This window comes from Callithrix jacchus, chromosome 14 (assembly GCF_049354715.1).
Source record: "Callithrix jacchus isolate 240 chromosome 14, calJac240_pri, whole genome shotgun sequence".
NCBI classification, from domain to species: Eukaryota; Metazoa; Chordata; class Mammalia; order Primates; family Cebidae; genus Callithrix; species Callithrix jacchus.
Genome location: NC_133515.1, coordinates 14655804 through 14678898, shown reverse-complemented (window position 1 = coordinate 14678898; position 23095 = coordinate 14655804).

Here is a 23095-nt window from a genome sequence, read left to right as displayed (position 1 = left end):
GTACCTATAGTGGCTGTGGAACAGCGAGGGATGCTACCAGTTTCTTTTTCTGCTATCTTTGTCCCAGGATGATGTCTGCCAAATGTCAGTCTTATGGATATAGAGGGGTCAGGGAGTTGCTTGAGGAGACATTCTGTACTTTGTAGGACCTCAAGTGCTGAGCTGTGAGCTCTGTTGTTCATTCAGGCTGCTAGGCTGCTATGTTTAGTTCTGCTGCAACCTAACTCGTTTGAGAACCCCTTTTTTTTCTCAGATGCTCTGTCTGGGGGCAGGTTTGGGCTTTCCTTGTGAGTGTCCACCTCGCTGTCCTGCCCAGCTAGGAGGCAGTCTAGTCACTTTTTGCCTGCCGAGGCTCCGCCCTGCTGGTGTGAGGTTCGCCCTTTTGCTGCAGGCTCTACCCTTCTGCTGTGGTCTCCGCCCTGTTGCCACAGGCTACGCCCTGCGGTGGAGTCTCTCTGTTGTACCGGGTTGCCTCGGCAATGGCAGTCTGCGTCAGCATTGTGCGTGTACCTCAGTAGGGGCTGATTGCCTCAGTAATGGCTGACGCCCCTCCCCCACGGAGCTGCGATTTATAAAAAACCTTTCCACCAGGAGCATTTGGAATCACCATTTTGTTTGTCGCACTGCGCTCCCCCAAACGCTGAGTACCTGGGATTTCCTGGGCTGGGTCACAGTTCAAGACCCGTTCAGTCTCAAGTTCAGCCCTCTCGGGTCTCAGTTTGCCAGTTCAACAGGGCACCCGTAACAGTGCGCTTTTGTATGGAGCGCTGTGGAGCGCCTCTGCGCTCCGGCGCGGGCCAGAGCCACATCGGCTGCCGGCTGCACCAGCCGAGACCTCTGCCTGGGGTCCCGTGTCTCTTTTATACCTGGAAATTTCCCCGTTCTGTGGGCAACTAAGATCCATCTGAAAATGCTTCCCCGACTCACCCTCTCCGCGCGTCCAGTGAGAGCTTCAATCCTGGGTTGTTCTCACAGTGCCATCTTGAGTCTCGTCACTATAGAGCTCTTAACTCACTTTTGTTTCTTTTCTTTCCCCGTTTATTATATAATATACTTAAGTATTTCCCTCACATACATATAGAACAAAATCAGATAATATCATAATTTTAGTTACTACTGTTAAAAATTATTTGCAAAACTCATAAGGAGAAGGAAAGCCTATTGCTTTTACTCATATTTTGCCTTACCATATTTTGTTTCTTCTCGGTATTCCAAATTTCCTTCCTTTATCTTTCATTTTCTGTGTAGGAATTTTCCTTTGGCATCCTTTTATGGGAGTTTGGCTGCTCACAAATTATCTTAATTTTCCTTCATCCAAGATAGTTTGGTTCCTTTTTCATTCCTAAAGGATATTTTTGCTGAACATAGAATTCTGGGTTAACAGTTCTTTTCTTGTAGTACTTGAAACATATTGCATCACTTCTTTTGGCCTCATGGTTTCTATTGATAAATGAGCTTTCATTCTCTTTGCCTGCTGCTGTTAAGGTGTCATTTTTCTCTGATTTCAATAGTTGTTGTATGTCTTTAGTTTTCAGAAATTTAATTATGATTTACCTTAGTGAAGATTTCTTTGAGATTCTTCTGTTTGGATTTCACTCAGTTTGTTGAATCTGTAGGTAAATGGCTCTTGGTAAATTCGAGATTTTCTGCCATTATTTCTTCAAGATCTTCTCAGCCCTATTCTCTTTTACTTTTCCTTCTAGAACTCTAATGACACAAATGATAGAACCTTTGTTATACTCCCACAGGTTCTTAAATTTTTGTTATATTTTCAGTCTATTTTCTCTCTATCTTTCAGATTGAACATTTTTAATTGTTCTAATTCACTGGTTCTTTTCTCTGTCCCTTTCATTCTGCTGTTGAGCTTATTCACTGGGCTTTTATTTTAGCTGTTGTATTTTTTCAGTTTTATAATTTCCATTTGGACTGGGGTCAGTGGCTCACACCTGTAGTCCCGGTTCTTAGAGAGGTCAAGGTGGGAGGATTGCTTAAGGCCAGAAGTTTGTGACCAGTCTGAGCAGCATAGTGAGACCCCCATCTTTGCAAAAACAAAACAAAACAAAACAAAAACAAAAAAACAAACCAAAACTAGCCAGATGTGGTGCCACATGCTTGTAGTCCCAGCTAATTGAGGTGGGAGGGTCACTTGAACCCAGGAATTCAAGGCTACAGTGAGCTACTGCACTCCAGCCTGGACAACAGAGTAACAGAGTAAGATATCCTATCACTAAAAAAAAAAACAAAAAAAAAGTAGGAAAAAATCCATTTGGTTCTTCATGTCTTCTACTTTCTTACTGAGAGTTTCTATTTCTATTTTTAAAAATTTGCTTCAATTGTGCTCATATTTGCTCTTCAAAGCATTGTTATATAACTACTTTAAAATCATTGTCAGGTAACACTGACATCTCTGCTAGTCTTGGTTTTGGCACCTATTGATGGTCTTTTTTTTCATTCATTTGAGATCCTGGTTCTTAGTTCATATCAGGTTATGAGATTCTTAACTATATTTGGTTCTTAGCTCCTGTCAAGTTATGAGATTCTGGATATTACTTAAAGTTTCTGTTTTACCTGGTGACCTTGAACACTACTCTGGCAAGAAAAAGTAGGGAGAAGGGAATATGCAGGCTTTTTACTGGAGACAGAAATCCAGGTTCTCTATATGACCTCTATTAATCCCCAAAGGTGGTGTCCTTGTCACTGCTAGATACAGTTGAAATTTCTGACTCCCCAAGTGCTCTCTTCACTGATACTGCCATAGGGGGTTACCTATTACTGCTGGTAGTAATACAAGTCCTGACTCTTCATCAGGCCTCCTCTAATATAACCTCAGTGAGACAAGGGAAAGGTGCCTCATTACTACCAGGTAGGTGTAGAAATTCAGACTCCCTAAGTAGTCACCACTGACTCTGCAGGAAGAAGTGCCCTGTTATTTGCTGACAGGGTTTAAAGGCCCAGTTCTTTACTGGCCTTCTCAGGTATCACCCTGGCAGAAGATTTAGGACATTCATTACAACCTGTTGAGGGATGGAAGTCTAGGCTCCCCATTCAGCATTTGCTGGTGTGAATAGGCCTGGAGATGTAGTTTCTTTTGTGGTGTTTGGCTGCAATAGAGTGGTTATTGTCTAAAAATTTAGTCTTGATAGTTTTTGCCTTTTCTGGTCATTTGGCTAGAAAGAGCCAGCTTTTATTGGGGCTTTTATTTGTATCCACTGACTTTTCCATTTTTCTGTTGCTTCAGCTCCAAGTCTGGTATGTATGAGGCACAAAGAAAATCCAGTGGACTCACATTATGTCTTTTTTCTGGTGCTAAGTTTACTTGCCATTCTGCATTCTTTCTGCACTTTTCAGAGTCTTCTGAGGTTGGCTTTACATATAACCTCAAGCGTTTTTAGTTTTATTTGGCAGAAAAAATAGAGAAGATGTATTTATTCCATCTTTCCAAGCAGAAGCCCCATAGCATTTAAAGATCTTTCTCTGAGGTATAATTAAGTTTAAGGACTTTGGTTGCTTTTGTCAAGTGAGATTTAGTGTCAAAACACTGCAAGGTATCTTTTCCTCCTTTCTTTATTTCTGGATTTAATTAATTAATTTATTTATTTTGAGACTGGGTCTTGTTCTGTCATTTAGATTGGATCACAGTTCACTGTAATCTTGACTCTTGGGCTCAAATGTTCCTCCCACCTCAGCCTCCTGGGTAGCCAGGACTACAGGTGCACATCACCAACCCCACCAAATCTGCTTTTATTTTTATTTTTGTAGAGATAGAGTCTTGCTATATTGCCCAAGCTGGTCTCAAACTCACTCTTGCCCTCAAATGGTCCTCCTGCCTCAGCCTCCCAAAGGGTTGGGATTACAGGTGTGAGCCATTGTACCTGACTCTCTTTTCTTACCTTTGTTACTACAGTCAGCAGATCCGATAGGTACTTTCATTAGCAGACACTTTCAGGCACCCACTCTCATCCCTCTGACATGCATTATGGCCACGGTGTGTCATTGATGACTTCTATTATAATTGCCAACATCGGCATTCCACCAGGGTGCTTTTTCCATATTATGGTCAGTTTCTCTACTCAGAAGTCCAGTGAATTAAAATCCATGGAAACAGCCCTCAAACAATAACTCACTGGAAAGGCTGTATAAATACCCCAGCCCCCTTGCCTTATTGGAGTAACTCTGAGGCATTTTATTTTCCAGAGTTTTCATGCTGGGTTAAGTTTTATTTGCCCACACTGATAGCTTGCCTGTTATTGCACAATGTATTGGCTGCCTTCCCTTCTCTGCCTCACTTCCCTCTTCCCGATCCGTGTTTCTCACGCCTCTCAAATAAACTGCTTGCTCCGGAATACTTACGTCAGACTCTTCAATCTTCTCCACACTAGTCCATTCCAACAGGGCTCATGCTGAACTCCGAGGAGTTCACACACTGAGATGGGCCTCTGCTGTACAGAAACCACATCAAGTCTTTCTGTTTCAAACACAGTGATGTCACAGTTTCAAGGCTAAAAGTATTTGAATCCTGGCTTCTTTGCTAAGTTGTTGTGTAACTGTGGAAATGACTTATAGCTTTTCTGAACCTCTATTTCTTCATTTTCAAAATGGGCATAATAATACCTACTTTTTAGGTTGAGTGGTTTAAATGAGATAATAAATTTAAAGCATGTCACATAGTGCCTGGCACATAATTGCTCCATTTTTTTAAATATCACCCAGTGTTATTAATAGTGCTGCTGCCTATTTCTATTTTTCCGTTTAACTTTCTGCCCATCTTTTTCAGTCTTCTTAACAGCTTTGCATAATCTAGATCCTGTGTTTGGTGCTCTTCTCATTTCACCTTAAGTGTTCTTATGGGTTGACCTGACTTGATCCCACAACTCCCATTTCTATTGCATTGATCATGAAAAGTTCTCTTTCTCCAGCCTCTCCCTCTCTCCCAGTCTCTGAACCCAACATCTTCAACTCTCCCTGTAACTCCAAACACAGCATGACAAAATAAGACTTTGCTACACCAACAAATAAAAATGTATCTACTCCCAGTTACTTATCTGTTCCTATTTTGGTTAAAGACATTCTCCATCATCCAGATGCCCAAGCTAGAAATCCTAATTTTAATTTTTTCTTTCTTTACATTTTTTCATATTCAAGCAGTTACCAGATTCAGTGACTTTTACTTTTTTAAGTTGGTATTTCCAAACTGAAGATTGCAACCTGTTAGTGATGGCAGCTCACAGGGACCAGTTAACTCTGATGCTGGTAGGCTGTTTCTGGTGGCCAGCTTTCACAGCTACTTTTCTCCAGCTGTCAGCTGGAGAATGTACTAACTGAAAACAGAAATTCTCCCTTTTAGACCTTAAATATAAATTTTGAGAGAGTAATCCTGCACAACAGGGATTCCCCACCCCCTGGGCCATGGACCAGTACTGGTCTGTGGACTGTTAGGAACTGGGCCGCGTAGCAGGAGGTGAGCAGTGGGCAGCTGAGTGAGCAAAGTCTCATCTGTATTTACAGCTGCTCTCCATCACTCACATTACTGCCTGAGGTCTGCCTCCTGTCAGATCAGCAGCGGTATTAGATTTTCGTAAGAGTGTAAACAGCGCATATGAAGGACCTAGGTTGCATACTCTTTATGACAATCTAATGCCTGATGATCTGTCACTGTCTCCCAGCACCTCCAGGTGGGGCTGTCTAGTTGCAGGAAAATGAGCTCAGGGCTCCCAGTGATTCTACATTGTGGTGATTGTATAATTATTTCCTTATATATTACCATGTAATAATAATAGAAATAAAGTGAACAATAAATGTAATGTACTTGAATCATCCTGAAACCATTCCTTCTGTCCAGTCTGTAGAAAAATTGTCTTTCACGAAACTGGTCCCTGGTGCCAAAAAGGTTGGGGACTGCTGCTGTAGAAGAAGGAAGACCCCAGGAGAATCTCACCATACTGATTTTAGAAACTAGGAGGATAAGAATAAACATTTCTTATATAAAGATGACATAGTGTAAAATAAATACATATATGTATTATTTGTATTTATCCATATACATTTATATATATTTGTATATGACATATATTTTATATGTGTATCTAATAATAAGAAGTATAGCTATCTATGATTTATATACGTCCTATATATTTGATCTTTGTCCATGGTTCCTGGCACAGAGCTTCTGTAAACCTTGGAATCCCTTGAGTGATGAGTGTCTTTTGTATGCTAATGAGACAACTCGTGACTGGGGACCTCTATAATTTCAAAATGGGGGTTGGTCACCAGAAAGACCAAGCCATGATGAAAGGATTGGAGCTTTCAACCTCACTGTCCTAGCTTTGAAGAGGGTAGTGGGGTTGGAGATTGAGTTTAATCACCAGTGGCCAATGAGAGTTTCAATCATACCTACAAAATGAAACCTCCATAAGAACCCCAAAATGATGGACACCAAAAGACTGGGTGTCCACCAGTCTTTTTGGTTGGTGGACACATGGGGGTGCTGAGAGGGTGGTGCACTCAGCAAGGGCATAGAAACTGTGTCTCTCCTCCCCCATATCATTAGTTACTTCCTGACTTATATCCTTTAGAATGATGCACTAATGGTAAGTAAAGTGCTTTCCTGAGTTCTGTTAGTTGTTCTAGTGGATTATCAAACCTGAGAAATCCATAGGTAGTCAGTTGGAAGAATGGGTAGCTCCTGGAACCTGTGGCTACCATCTGAAATTAGGGCAATCTTGTGGGACTGAGCCCTTTACCTGTGAGGTTTGTGCTAACTCTAGTGGTTACTATCAGAATTGAATTGTTAAACATTAAGTTGGTGTCAGAGAATTGGAGAATTGGTGTAGAAAAATTCAAGTATTTGATGTTTGAAGAAAACCACATATTTGGTGTCAGAAGTGGTATGAGAAAAAAGATATTTCAGATGAGTAATCAGATTTTTTTCAAGTTTTGTGACCTTACAGAAAAAGATCAGAAGAGTATGCAAGAGATACCTAAAGAGAATATTTTTGAGGGAAAAAATTATTCCAAGAAACAGAGGTATAATTTGGATAGCAACAGCAAATTTAAAATGATAGTCCCTATGAAATAGGAAATGAAAGGTGAGATAATTATAAAAATTGAAATAAAAATTAATACCATTGAGATAAAGAAAATATTTAAGAAAAAATGAGAAAAATTTTCTGCCATAGCAGAATGTATAAAAGTTAAAAAGAACCTTGATATTGCAGAAAACTGATCAGTCTTATGAGAAAATTTCTTAAAATTCACAGCTACAAAACAGCCATGGGAAAACAATAAGTACAACGCATATGGAGGCAAGGCAATAAAGAACCAACTTATGTGTAAAAAGGGAGAACAATAAATGGGACAGAATAAACAGAACTATTCAAAGTTGTAGTTGGAAAATGAATATAAAACTTTTCCCCAGATAAGACAATCCACAGATCCCTAAAAAGGGATCAAATGGTAAAAACAGAACTGCAATGACTGAAAAGGCGTTGGAGCTTCCTAAGGGCTGTGATTTACCCTCTTTGTTCTTTAGTCATCCTGATCAAAAGACTCCCTAAGTATTAAGCAAACACCAACACTTGGAAATATCTTGCTCAAACTGTTGAATTTAAAGTCTATACAAATCTCCTGGTCAGGGAAAAACATAAAAAATGATTAAAATACAGGTTTAAAAAATATTTACAAACTCAAACTAGCCATTGTATTTTACACAAATTACATACTGGAAAACAATCAGAGATTACCTACAGAGTTTGGGGAAAAAGTGATATGACCCTTAAATTCCATATGAAGCAGATGATGTTTATGTGTGAAAACCACAGAGTGATATTATCAGAGGTAGAAGGAGCCTAGGAGGAAGTTAAGCAATAACGTTTCGTTTCTGAAAAAGAATTTACAAATATAATAAAGTCAATTGAAGTACTAAGTGAACAATGCTTTTTGAAACTCATGAGCTGAGAAGTCTTAATGTAAAAGAATCAGTAGTGAGAACAGTATCATTTGTGTTAGTCCAATTGTATTAGTATAAAGGAATACCTGAGACTGAGGAATTTATGAAGAAAAGAAGTTTATTTGGCTCATGGTTTTGCAGGTTGTACAAGCATGGGGCCAGAACCTGCTGGCTTCTGGTGAGACCTCAGGAAGCTTACAGTCATGGCAGAAGGTGAAGCGGTGCTGGCACATCACATTTTGGGAGAGGGAGCAAGAGAGGGAAGGGGGAGATGCCAGGCTCTTTTAAACAACCAGCTCTCCCATGACCTTATAACTGTGAGGAAGTCACCAAGTCACTCGTAAGGAATCTGCCCCAATGGCCCAAATACCTCCCACTAAGCCCCACTTTCAAAACTGGGGATTACGTTTCAGCAGGAGATTTAAAGGGGACAAATATATAAGCCATATGATCATTTAAACAAATTAGTAAGCAACAACTGCTGATTTGATCAGGGGAATACAAATATTATAACACCTAAAAGAAGAAAGATATAATAATGGAATCACAGTAAGTCAGGATAAAATTCCCAGAAGAAACATTATATAGAGAGGTCTGGGAAACGTGGGAAATCCAGTCATGATATCAATAGTATTCATTTGGCAAAAGTTGGTTCTAGGCCCAGAGGGATCCTTTAAAACTTCCAGAAACAATTATTTTCCAAATGATATAAAGTGTTGTATAGGATAAAAATAAAGCACGTTTTACAATGTTTTTGTCAAGGTAGAATAATTCTGATAACAAATCGTGCCAAGAATTGAACAGAAAAGAGAATTGATTGATACCACTGTTGAGTGTACACACAAAATTCCTCAGTAAAGTGTTACTACAGTGAATTCAGCAGTATTTAATCATTTTAATCCACCCTGTGCAATCAAAGTTTATCTCAGAAATGTAAAGATGTTTTCAAATCTATTACTATCATTCAATTTATCTATAGAAAAAAGAGACAATATCTCATTGAAGTTAATGAATCATTTGTAAAATTTAGCCTTCATTCTTGATTGTAACTTATAGCAAAATGAATATATAATATCTCAAACCAAAAAACAGCATCCTATTTTATGATGAAGTAGTGAAATTATTTCTTTAAATGCAGGAGAAAGCAAGTATACACACCTTGTTATTTAATTTGTTAAAAAAAATTTTTAGTAAAAGTTAGCCAATGTAATTAGGTAAGAGAGCAAACTATGGTATGTAGATATTAAGAAAAGATAGATAAAATTATTATTTATAGATGATGTGACTATGGACCTGTGAAATAAAAGGAGGCAACTGAACAGCTGTGAGGAATCCTAGTAAGGAACTTCAGCTGGTAAGAAAATAAAAACAAAAAGTGATAATTTCTCCCATAATTACAATTATTCTTTTAAAAATATTAATTTGTTTAGAGATGAGGTCTTACTTTGTCACCCAGGCTGGAGGGCAGTGGTGTGATGACAGCTCACTGAAGGTTTGAAATTTTGGGCTCAAGCAATCCTTCTTCCTCTGCCTTCCAAGTAGCTGGGACTATAGGTGCACACCACTGTGCCCTGTTAATATTATTACAGTAATTCTTAAAAATCGTACAAAACCCTACAGTTAGGAGCATGCTTGGAAAGTAAAGTACTAGACTTATATAAGATAGGAAAACTCAGGCTGGGCAAGGTGGCCCACGCTTGTAATCCCAGCATTTTGGGAGGCTGAGGTGGGTGAATCACTTGAGGGCAGGAGTTCCAGACCAGCCTGGCCAACGCAGCCAAACCCTGTCTCTACTAAAAATACAAAATTGATTGAACTTGGGAGGCAGAGGTTTCAGTGAGCCAAGATCATGCCACTGCACTCCAGCCTGGGCAACAGAGCCAGATTTCATCTCAAAAAAGGAAAAAAAAGATATGAAAACGACTGAATAATATGATAAAAAGGTCAGCATGAATAAAAAGATTGCTGTGTCCTAGGTGAGAAGACTCAGTAATGGCAAAAACATTAACTTTTTTCAAGTGAAAAATTTTATAAAATTTCTGTAAAATTGTCAATCAGAATTTGGAATTTAACATTATGCTAAATCATCCTATTTATTGTAAGACTAAATACTCCAGAATAGAAAGGAAATCTTGAAAATGGAAATGAGGAGATTTGTTTTCATAGATACCAAAATATAACACAGGGATGAAAATAGCATGGCAATGGTACAAAAATATTCAGATTATTGGAACAAAATGTGAGAAGAAAATACAGGTGTGTGATGGTTAATACTTAGTGTCAACTTGATTGGATTGAAGAATACCAAGTATTGATCCTGGGGGTGTCTATGAGGGTGTTGCCAAAGGAGATTAACACTTGAGTCAGTGGGCTGGGAAAAGCAGACCTGCCATTAATCTGGGTGGGCACAATCTAATCAGTGTGGCTAGAATATAAGTAAGCAGAAAAATGTGAAAAGAGAGACTGGCCTAGCCTCCCAGCCTATGTCTTTCTCTCCTGCTGGATGCTTCCTGCCCTTGAATGCTGGACTCCAGGTTCTTCAGTTTTGGAACTTGGACTGGCTCTCCTTGCTCCTCAGCCTGCAGAGGGCCTATTGTGGGACCTTGTGATCATGTGAGTTAATACTTATTAAGCTCCCCTTCATATATCTATATCTATATAGATATATATAATAATAATATATATATTATAGATTTTGGTACCAAAATCTGTATTAGTCAGGGTTCTCTAGAGGGACAGAACTAATGATAATACATATTATTATGTATTTATAATTATATAAATATATATAAATAATATATAAATATATATATAAAAATATATATATTTATGTATTTATAAATATATAAATAATAAATATTTATATATTATAATTCTATATTATTTTATAATGTATCAATATTTTCATATTTTTATATTTTTTATATATATCAATATTATATATTTTTATATTCTATTAATATATAATGATATATAAATATATATAAATAATATATAAATATATATATAAAAATATATATATTTATGTATTTATAAATATATAAATAATAAATGTTTATATATTATAATTCTATATTATTTTATAATGTATCAATATTTTTATATTTTTATATATTTTATATATATATCAATATTATATATTTTTATATTCTATTAATATATAATGATATAAATAGTTAAATTTAAACATTTAATATAAATATATTTTATAACATATATAATATGTTAACATATTAAATATAACAATAAATAAAATATAATACAATAATATTATATAATATATAATATGTTATCGTATATAACGTATATTCCATTAATTCTGTCCTTCTAGAGAATCCTGACTAATACAGATTTTGGTACCAGGAGTGGTTCTAGAGGAACAGAGTATTAAGGATGGAGTTCTTTTGTTGGTTTTGGGATTTATGGAGTGGCTGCTTAATATGATTAGACCCTAAAATGCTAAGACTACTTCTAATAGTATGGAGAACACTGATAGTCCTTGGTGTGAACTGTTCAGAGAGTTATGCAAAATAAATGCATTTGACACTCCTGATTCATTGCTCATGAAAGGCAAGTTTAGTGACTTTATACATAATACCTTTGACCATATGTGGAGAACCAAGGAAGATAATGAAGCTGGTTGGTTGCTCCTAAGTTCAGTGGACAAAGTGATGACAGAAAATGATGAACTCAGGAATTCTCTCTTCTGGCTTCAGAAGCAGATACTGAGCCTCAAATCTGCTAAGATTGTCCTGAGTGATGGTCTTATCTCCTGTAGAGAAACAGCTGAAATTGTGACAAAACAGACACAAGCTCTTATCATGTAAGTGGCTGACCTGCAATGGAAGGTGCATGTATAGTCTCTCCAGGTGTCTACTACTTTGCAGGGCTGGGCAAAGTTCTCCAGAAGCCATGTATGCTCTGAATCAGTGTTCAATATATATATGGTACTGTTTCTCTCATAGCCAAGATTCACAGGTCCAGGAATCAAGGGGAGCAAGAGAAAGTGGCATCACTCACCATCACCCCTAGTGATCCACTAGCAAATTTTTCTTCCTGTTCCTGCAACATTACATTCCGCTGGCCTAGAGGTCTTAGTTCCAGAGGAAGGAACATTGCCACCAAGGGACAAAACGATGATTCCATTAAACTGGAAGATTGCCACCTGGACGCTTTGGGCTCCGTCTACATTTAAGTCAACAGGCTAAGAAGAAAATTACAGCATTGGCTGGGGTGACTGACCCGATCTATCAGGATGAAATCAGTCTACTGCTCCACAATGGAGGTGAGGAAGAGCATGTATGGAATACAGGAGATCCATTAGGGTGTCTTTAAGTATTACCATGCCCTGGGATTAAGGTCAATGGGAAACTACAACAGCCCAGTCCAGGCAGGACTATAAATGACCCACACTGCTCAGGAATGAAGGTTTGGAAATAAACCATGACCTGTTGTGTGAGGTGTCTGCTGAAAGGGAATACAGAATGCATAGAAGAAGGTAGTCTTCAGTACCAGCTATGACCACGTGACCAGCTGCAGAAACGAGGACTGTAACTGTCATGAGCATTTCTTCCTTCTTTTGTTTGTCATTTATACACTTGTGCAAGAAAATATTTTATTTCCTTCCTCCTTTATCATGTGGCATAAGGTTTATTGAGTTCACATCAACATTGAAGTATTGTTAACTTTACGTAATAGTATTTGGGTTGGGGATTGGTGAGATTCTGGTTGTACAAAGCATAGTTGTATTATGTTAGGTGTAATTATGACCTTATTATTGTCCTTATTTGAAGATTATGTAATGTCTCAGGAGATGCGTATGGGTTCAAGTTGACAAGGGGTGAACTTGTGATGGTTAATATTTAGTCTCAACTTCATAGGTTTGAAGGATACATAGTATTGCTCCTGGGTGTGCCTGCGAGAGTGCTGCCAAAGGAGATGACATTTGAGTCAGAGGGTTGGGAAAGGGCTGGGAAAGATCGCACCCTTAATTTGGGTGAGCACCATCTAATCAGCTGCTGGTGCAACTAGAATAAAGCAGGCAGAAAAATGTGAAAAGAGAGACTGGCCTGGCCTCCCAGCCTTCATCTTTCTCTCACGCTAGGTGCTTCCTGACCTTGAACATTAGACTTCCATTTCTTCAGTTTTGGAACTCAGACTGGCTCTCCTTGCTCCTCAGCCAGCAGCAGCCAATTGTGAGACCTTGTGAACATGTGAGTTAATACTTATTACACTCCCCATATATATGTATATACATATATTAGTTCTGTCCCTCTAGAGAACACTAATTCAAGGTGAATATATAATGTTGGAGTGGGTGGGAGAGGCTACCTTGAATTACACTAGAGACAGAAAGTGTAAAGGAAAGTCTAATACATTCTACCACATTATAATATACAAAAATTAAGCAACTCCCATCCCTAGTTTCTATATCACAAAAACAACTAACAAAGCAAAATTAATTTAAAAATAGAAGGAAAATAACAAACTTGTAGAATGTTCTTGTAACTAAATGACAAAAGTTAATATTCAGTCTAATATAAAACAGCTTTTCTACATCAATAAGTAAAAAAGATGAATATCTTAATAGATAAAGCCATGAAGAAGGTCACTAGAGAAAAATACATGCAAACAACTTCAAACATCAGAAATCAGTTAATTACAACTTCAAACATGATATGATTTATCACAATGAGAATAATCAGCATTTTTCATATTTGTGAAAGTGGGTGTTCTCTCCTAAATGGATATGAAAGGCATTATTTGGTACAACGTTTTAGAGGGGCCACTAGATGTGTGTTTGTACACATATAGTATATACTCTAAAAATATTTTTTCCTTTTCATCCAGTAATTTTATCTGTAAGTTTTTTCCCACCCCTAAGGACAGCATTGAATAATAGAGTTTCTTTATAAATACTAAGGATCTTTATTTCTTTGTCTGTTCTTATTTTAACTTTTCATAAATTTTTTTTAGTTATCCCACTATTACAATTCTGAATGATATTTCTTCCTTCCTCATTGTTTTAAAACTGCAAATTCTTATCCACATAGCTCAAAAGCCATGGTTTAAAATTTCCAAATATATTCAGTGACATTGATTGAATGAAAAATAAAACAAATCTAAAGAAAATATTAAAAATGTACCAGGAATAGTGTACAGTTCTGTTCTAAAAAATAAAATCTACTAAAAAATACACCAGCATGTGACTTGGGTTTTAAGTTAAATTAGAAACAAAGCAAAACTTTAAACAATAAGATGAGTTCAACTTCATTTGACCATAGGACTAGAGTAGGTTTTTGGATTAGAAATGTCAATGCCGAGTTCATGTCTTTTCAGTTACAAGCTGGTGCCAAGAAGACTTCCAGAGAAGGGCCTTAGCAGAGGAGGGGTAGGCAGAAAACAAAAGTGGTGCTTCTGACTTGAAGCAGCAGGAGTTGCAAAATTTTGTCTGATATTTGTAATGGGGTTTCTTGGGAGAGAACTACAGAGATTGATGTTTTATGGCCTGTTGAAAGCCACAATGCTATGACATGCAGGAGTGTTGTCCCTGACAGTACAATATTAATTTATTGCAAGCAAACAGCCATTATTAAGACTCATAAAAGGAATAATTAATGATATTGTTAGCTTTTTAAAATATTAGAAAATAAATGGTCACTTCGGTTTTGAAATGCGAATTAATTACCATGGGATCATTTCCAGTTAGTCAAGTTGATTCTCCCCGAAGCTACTTTTGCAAATACAGTGGAGAATTGAGTCAATATTGCTCATCTGTAGATCTTTTCAACCTATATGAAAAGAAAACAAAAGATCCTTAATTGAAGACACTCCCTTCAGGACCTACTCAGGCTGGGCTCTAGCTGGTCATCACAGCACGGGGTGCACGTAAATCCCTTGGGAGCTTGATTTACCAGAGAACACATTCCACATTGAACAGTTAACAAGATGATCTATTAGTATAAGTTGGGGACAGGAGAGAAATAAAAGTAAAATAGCAGCTTGAAAAGGGGAAATTAGCCTCTGGAATCTATAGTGACATTTAGAAATCAGGACATCATTTTTCCTTTCGTCTGTGGTCTCAATGCAATTTTCCTTCCCTTTCTGGTCAGTTTGGGAAAGACTGATGTGAGGAAACTTTCTGTCATGGGATTTGAAGCTGTGTGCCTTTAAAACCTTCCTCAGCCCTGCACAGCCTCTAGATCCTTGCCAGTTGGCTTGAATTCATCTATATTCACAATATGCACATATATATTTTAAAAAGAAAATAATCCCCGGCATAAGGAAGTGGTCTCCCTTTTCCTCTCTTCCCAGTGGTTTCTCTCACCCCACCCTCAGCCAGCCCTGTTCTCCTCTCCCCACAGATGCAAACAAAGGAAGTATTACTGCTCCTCCTGGAGCCAGGGATCCCTAGCAAGCAGGAGGGCCAGTGTGGTAGTAGGTACATCTGTCACTCAAGAAATGTCACCCTGCCTTGGCCAATCCATTGTACAGTTGGAATGGGGAAAGCGCTTATTTGGAAAGGTGCAGAGATGAACAGCTGTTGAACTCAGTGATATCTGGGCCAGTCTGGGAAGGGGGTGCGGGCCTGTCCAGCACATCTGCTTTCAAGAGAATGCTCATTTATGGTAGGAAACCTTCTATTAAAAATGGGTTCTTACATAGAAACACAAATACATACTACCCTCCGCACCAACCCTGCCAAACCATCTTACTCAATCCCCTCTCACCTGTTTTTGTACTATTTCCCCCCAAATTCATATATTTGAAGAGTCATAGCTTTTGTGTGAATGTATCTGCTAGTGCTAATGCCTCACTATTCGCCACTGAAGGAAGTTGAAATAAACAGCCTTGTCCCCAGCCCCTCTGGCTCAGTAAAACCAATTACCAACTGAGCACAAAAGTGCCCAGTGAAAAACAAATAAACAAACACAAAACCTCAAACCATGGAGCAGTCACATTTTAGGGGAGGCAGCAGAAGCTTTTATTTGCAAAGGCCCAGAGCTGAAGCTATTTTTGAAATTAGCAAAGGCTCACCGCTGCCTGGGAACATAGAGGATACCAGAAGCCCCTGGGACACACGGCCACTTCCCTCACTTCATGGCGAAAGGAAAAAGCCGCTTTAATTGCCGAAGTTTATTTTTTCACAGCAGTCTTTAGAGGAAGACCCTTGGCAATCCGCACTTTGAAGATTTATACATGGCACTTACCAACTCTGCTTTCATATATTTGAAATAAAAATAGCTCAGCAGCAATTTGCTTTTTTTTTTTTTTTTTTTTTTGCCCTTGTTTTAAAACTTATTCCTCTCCTACCTTTGAAGTGTGGAGAACTCTCTCAGTCACCAGACTTTTTGGATGGCAAAATGTTAATCATAAGAATTTATTTTCTGTGCTAACAAATGTTTTCCTTGGAGATTTTTTTTTATCCTTTTAGACAGAACTTTTAAAAAAGATATAAATTAAATCAGATTGTTGAGAAATTTCCCTGGGGAACAACGCCTTCATTTATAAGATTCTCCGGATCTCTGAAATGCTCAAAGAGGTTATAGTTTCTCCAGAGAGAAGACAGTACTCACCACTAAGACATTAAGTCAAAGAGCATTTTCTTCTAAGGAGATTTTATTCCAATGATATAAAAGGCCAATAAGGATAATAGTCATAAAGTGAAAAATTGAAAAACCACAACATCCTATAGGAAGGTCTTCTTTCTATCCAAAGTTCCTGCAAGTGTATGCTGAGGATTGCGAAGCATTTCTCTAGAGCTCTGATCAGCAGATTTGATATATGGATTTAGATCAATTTTTTCTTATGGCAAATCTATATGTTATTCTCCGTCTTCATTTGGTGCTATTTGCTGAGTGGCTGTTACTCGAGGGCAAAGGTCACCTCGCTCTCTGGCGGTTGAGGCAGCCGAATAATCTTTTACTCCTCATAAGAGGAGTGTGAGATATTAAATCACACTTGACGTACCTGAGGCACAGCAACTTCATCCATATTTTATCTGCTGTAAATTTAATACCGCAGCACTTTTTAGGGTGATGTATTTATTAACTGGCTGGGGATGAGCAGTACAGAAATTCAGTTTGTTCAGGAAAATAAAATGAAGACAGTCTGACAAGTTTATGAAGTAAGCACAATAGCTATTTATTACTTTTTAAACACACAGTTTGCTGAAATGTCTTTAGCAGTGTTTGTTCAATAAATGCATAATGCTTTCTAAATCATCTCAGCTTACTTTTTTCTTTGAATTTTAAGAAAGCCTTTTTCTCTTAAAGCAATCTGCTTTTCTCCCACTGATGACGGCTGTTTCCGACGGCTTACCTGGCACTCTTAGGTAAAGAAGCTGAGCTTTCTTCTGTGTGAACCACCCTGTGGCACTGTGGGAAATGGAATCACATTTAGACTTGCTGCAGTCAGCCTCCTGCCCCTGAATCAGTTGATAAAACTATTTCCGAGAGACAGGGCTGTCTTCACAAGAGGACTGCTTCTCTCAATTCCTCTGCTCAACTTTTCCTTCTTTCTCTCACCTTTTCTCTTCTCTCTCTCTCTCTCTCTTTCTATTTTAACATCGCCTGTGTTTCACAGATTTTGTACTCCAAAGTATTTACTTTTAGCTACAGATAAATTACAGGTTGCTTGTATGACCCATGTGCCACCTCTCTTTCTCTTTGGTGACATGAGAATATGTCAGCTATTTATTAAAAAGGGAGAATGAGGTCCGCTCCATTTATTTGTAGGGTCATTAGTCTCATACAACTTTCTTTTCCCTTCCTTTCTTGAAAGACACAACCTTGAGAACCTCACAGCATTTTTGTGGTTATAATAGTTGCCTTTTGCACTTAATTTGCTGGTCATTTTCATTTGTAATCTTGGCCTTCAGTCCATTTGACGACCAGCTTGCAGCTGGTGTCCCTAAAGAAACCAGGGAGGCTCTATACCTTCGTTTGGTATGAATTTCAAGTGTTTTAACTCCACAGAATGGAACCAGAGCAGTGATTTGCAAAGTGTGTTTCAGAATACAGCAGGCAACAGCTGGTAATGATTGAACATTCGAAGTCTCTGGCCCCACCCCAGATCGACTGAATCAGAATTCTGGGGGTAGGCTCAACAGTCTGGGTTTTCACAAGCCCTCCAGGTGTTTCTGATGCCTGTCCAAGTTTGAGAATCACTGGACTAAAGGCTTGATGAACCACAAACAGGTAATCTATTTGCAGTATTAGCGTCTTTTGCTGGCCCCTCCCTGACTCACCCCAGGCTTCCATGAGGATCCTCAGGGAGTGGAGCACACAAATTTGCCAGCTTTAGGAGCACTGCTCTGCTCAAGTGGGCCCAATGCTCCATATAGATAACACGTTTGATGACCCAGTGCTGGTAGACCCCTCTCTTAGCATGGCTCATCCAAAGACGACTCTAACTTGCTTTAAGAAGGAAGAAGGGCAAGGGAACTAACGTTTTTTGAAGGGAAAGGAAACTGTTATCAATGGGACTCTTTAAACGGGAGTTCCCACAACTTTAAAATTCTGTGGGGTATGCCTCTGGTCTTCATAAAACATTTACTCCTCTAAATAAGATCTGAGTAATTTCAGGAAACAGCATTTCAGTTCAACTGGGTGTGCACTGTTTCTTTTTCTTTGACATATTTGAAAATAAACAATATATAAATAGGGAATGCTTTAAACCTATCTCTTTGTTGTCCTTTTTAATATATTAGCTTTTCTTAGACTATTACTGTTCTACATCTGCCTGTTAATATATCCTCTTCCCGAGACACCATTCCAAGTCACATCTCCATTTATTCTTTCATTTATTATTTTCTCTACAGCATCAGAAGATCAAATCTTCCATATAGCACGGTTGCCTCTGACAATGTATCAAACCGCATCACATTTTCAGCTTTAGATCTTACCCTCTGCAGAATTTCATTATGTGATAGTTTTCATGTTCAGAAAACAGGGTGTTTTGCAGTTCTGAACATCCGCAGAAACTTGGATTCACCACAGAATCTTAGGAGGCATTTCAGTGTCTGATGCAATTTTGAACTTAAATGGAAAGAGTCTGATGTCTGACCTGAGTTGTTTAACTATAAAATATGCTCTTTTTAGGAAAGTCACATTCAACAAAAGGAAACAGAGAGGACTGGAGAAAAATTAAAGATTCTTTGGGAGGCTGAGGCGGGTGGATCACGAGGTCAAGAGATTGAGACCATCCTGGTCAATATGGTGAAACCCTGTCTCTACCAAAAGTGCAAAAAATTAGCTGGGCATGGTGGTGCACGCCTGTAATCCCAGCTACTCGGGAGGCTGAGGCAGGAGAATTGCCTGAATCCAGGAGGCGGAGGTTGTGGTAAGACGAGATCCCGCCATTGCACTCCAGCCTGGGTAACAGCAGTGAAACTCCGTCTCAAAAAAAAAAAAAAAAAAAAAATTAAAGACTTTCCAAAGCTTAAACTTCTGAAATATGTTACTCCCTTTTACTTCAGGATAAACCAAAGCATTTTTTTTTAAACATTTGAAAGCTTTAAAATGTATACATATTATAACATCTTTATACTCCTGAACTTCAGCAGCTGAGATTTTTCTAAAAAGAAAAATCTACTTATTAGGTGTATATATGCATGTGTATGTTGTTGAGAAAAATGCAATATGTATATACATATATAATATAGATGCTATGTATGTGATACATAGATGCTGTATATACATAGTAGTGTTGTTTTTCAAACAGCTAGCTGTGACTGGATTGTGGCTCTTGAAATCTATGTGGTTGGTCATGAGCTGCATTAAAAAGTTAAATTTAATAGACAAACTAGACTAAAATAGAATACAAGAGAAAATAGCAGAATACATTACGGTACATAGTGAGGCTAAACATTATTTTTGTGAAACTTGTTTTGGTATAAGTAAGTATGTATACTGGGCCATGTTATAAATACACTGACATAAAGAGCTGAATATTTACAGTTAGTGGCTTTATTATTAGTGTGATTTGCCTATTATTCTCTTACCTTCAACAACAATAATCAAACAATAACAACCCCTCCTAAATACATATAAAAATCTAAGTCCAAATATTATGAATAAAATAAATGATATTTATTGCAGTGTTGCAATAAAGGCTATGCAGTGTTGCAGCATAGACTTTAGAGCAGTTTTGAAATACCTGGATCCATTCACTCATTTATACACTAATGAAGCTCGAATAAATTAATAAACTTCCCTGTGCCTTGATTTTTTTTATCGGCAAAATGCCATCGATACTAGAACCTACCTATTAAATGACTTAGGTTCTTAGGATTAAATGACTTAGTACATGTAAAGCACTTAGTATAAGTACTAAATACAATTTTGTTATTCATGCTACTAGTATCTGTACTTAATACATGCCTGCTCTGTGTAAGACCAGTGCTAGGATCATGGGGAATCCAACATGGGTTATACATTTGGTTTGGTTTATACCTCAAAGGAGACTTTAGCTCAAACTCCTACATGTTGTCTTTAGGCATAAGTCAAAATGAAGGGGGTGCCATCAATATTTGCTCATTTCTGGGTTCTGAGAAGCGTGAAGCAAAGGGGAAAATCAAAAGACTCAACTTGAGGTTTTAGCAGAGTGGAGGAACATCAAAAACACGAGGCCCCTTCCAAGCAGGAGACCTTTATGAAATCTCTGGACCTGGCAGAATGGTCCTCATCTGTGCAATGACTTCCAGGTCCCGTCTGCTATGACTGAATTGCATCTTCCCAAAGCTCATGTGTTGAAGTCCTAACCCCCATTGTGACTGTAGTTGGAGACAGGGCTTTTAGGAGGTAATTCAGGTTAAATGGGATCATAAGGGCAGGGCCCTAATCCTATAGTACTTGTGTCCCTACAGGAAAAGAGAGAGATATCAGGGATGGGCACTCACAGAGCAAAGGGCATGTGAGGACACAGCAAGAAGGGGGCTGTCTACAGCAAAGGAGAGGACCCCCACCAGAAATGGCCATCTGGCACCCTGATTTTGGACTTCCAGCCTTCAGAACTGTTGACAAAATAAGTTTTCCTTATTTAAGCCACATAGCCCATGATATTTTGTTATCGCAACTCAAGCTAAAAAAAACACCTTCCAACTCTGAAATTTTAAAGGTGGTGGCCAGAGTGTAGAGACCTAACCCTTTCTATCCTGTCCCTTTCCCTGACTGTCTTGGCTCCATGACTTGAGGGTCTTCTCTCTGTGGTGGGAGTCAGTCTAGACACAGACCCTCTTCCCTGTGCAGAAGGACACTACTTTTCAATTGTCATCTGATTCATCTACCACCCCAATGCCTTCCTCCAATTAACAGTTACGGTCTTTTGGAAAATATAAAACCGCTTTTTCCCACAAAAGAACTGGCTGAGAAAAATTTCAGTGTACTACATATTCACAGTTATCAGGTCAGGAGGGTGTCTGTACTGGGTTGAATAGCGTTATATCATCCCTCAAAGTTCATGTTCACTGGGAACCTGTGAATATAACCTTATTGGGAAATAGAGTCTTGCAGATGTAATCAAGCTAAGAAGAGGTGTATTTGAGACAGAGGTTTTAGGAGGTAATTCAAGTTAAATGAGATCATAAGCACAGGGCCCTAATTCCTATAGGGCGCAAGGTGGGTCCTATTCAAATATGACTGGTGTTTTAAGAAGAAGGAAATTTGGACACAGACATGCAAGAGAGTAGACCACATGAAGATAGAGATGTAGTTTGAAGGGCTGCATCTACAAGCCGGCCACTAAGGACTGCTGACAACTACCAGAAGCTAGAAGCAGACAAGAAGTATTTTTTCCTAGAGACCTCAGAGACAGCATGGTCCCACCTGCATTTTGATATCAGACTTTCAGCTTCCAGGACCAGGCAGAATACATTTCCATTGTTTTAAAGCACCCAGCTTGTGGTTATTCATTATAGCAGCCCCGAGAAACAAACACAATGTCCAAGAGTTAAATAAGCCACAAATGCAAGCCATTTATATTTGAAACCAATATATAAAATTTGGCATAAATCAATTGCCCCCATATTGCAAAGATTCCCAAACAACACCATCTAACCAATGACTGTGGCTTGGAAGAATACTAATAAAATGACAAATATGCATGGTTATTCATTTTATAAATATCTATTGTGTACCCATGATGTGCTAAGCAATATCCTGGGCATTGAAATTTTATATAACAGGGACACAGGCCAGCCAAAGTGGCTCATGCCTGTAATCCCAGCACTTTGGGAGGCTGAGGCAGGTGAATTACCTGAGGTCAGAAGTTCAAGACCGGCCAGGCCAATATGGTGAAACCCTGTCTCTACTAAAAATACAAAAATTAGCCAGATATGAGGGCAGGTAACTGTAATCCCAGCTACTTGGGAGGCTGAGGCAGGAGAATCGCCTGAACCTGGGAGGTAGAGGTTGCAGTGAGCTGAGATTGCGCAGCTGTGCTCCAGCCTGGGCAGGATGCAATGAGTCAACAGAGTAAGACTCCGTCTCAACAAACCACACAAACACACAGAAAAACAGATGCATTAGCCTAGCTAAATCTGGGGAGGTTGTCTCTACTTTTCTTTCCTGAGTTATTGAAGAGCTAGATTCTTCTCAGTCTGTACTGTAACTGTGAGAGGAGTCAAGCATGCATTTGTAATTAAACACTGCAATGACTGAAGTCGGAAAAGATGTGGCTAAAACCATGAAAGAAGAGTTGTTCTGCTTTACGTATCAGGTGCCCTTATCTGAATGTTAGGTATTTCCCAGTACTTTTTTCATTTCTCACTTCTGATCCTAAGGAGTCAGAAGTTCAGGGCCTGTTTACACATCACTGAGGACCTAATGCCCATCATGTTGCGGGTCAAGAGCTGGGGGTTGAGGACTCCTGTGGACCTGTTTCCTGTTCAGAGAGTACAGAAAGAGTATGCTAAGCCCAGAGGAGGCGATGGATATATACATCTGAAAAAAAAAAAAAAAAAAAGCAAGGACTAGAAAATGTGAGAAAAACACAAAGAAACCCAAAGTTATATACAACAGTGGGGAAAAGAGCTAGAGATGATTTTTGCACAAGACGTTTGAGCTGAGCATTGAAGGCAAGGGGAAATGCATCTGGGAAGAAGAAAGGTGGTCGGGGGTGGGAAATGGAGCTTAGCCAGATGAGTTGGGG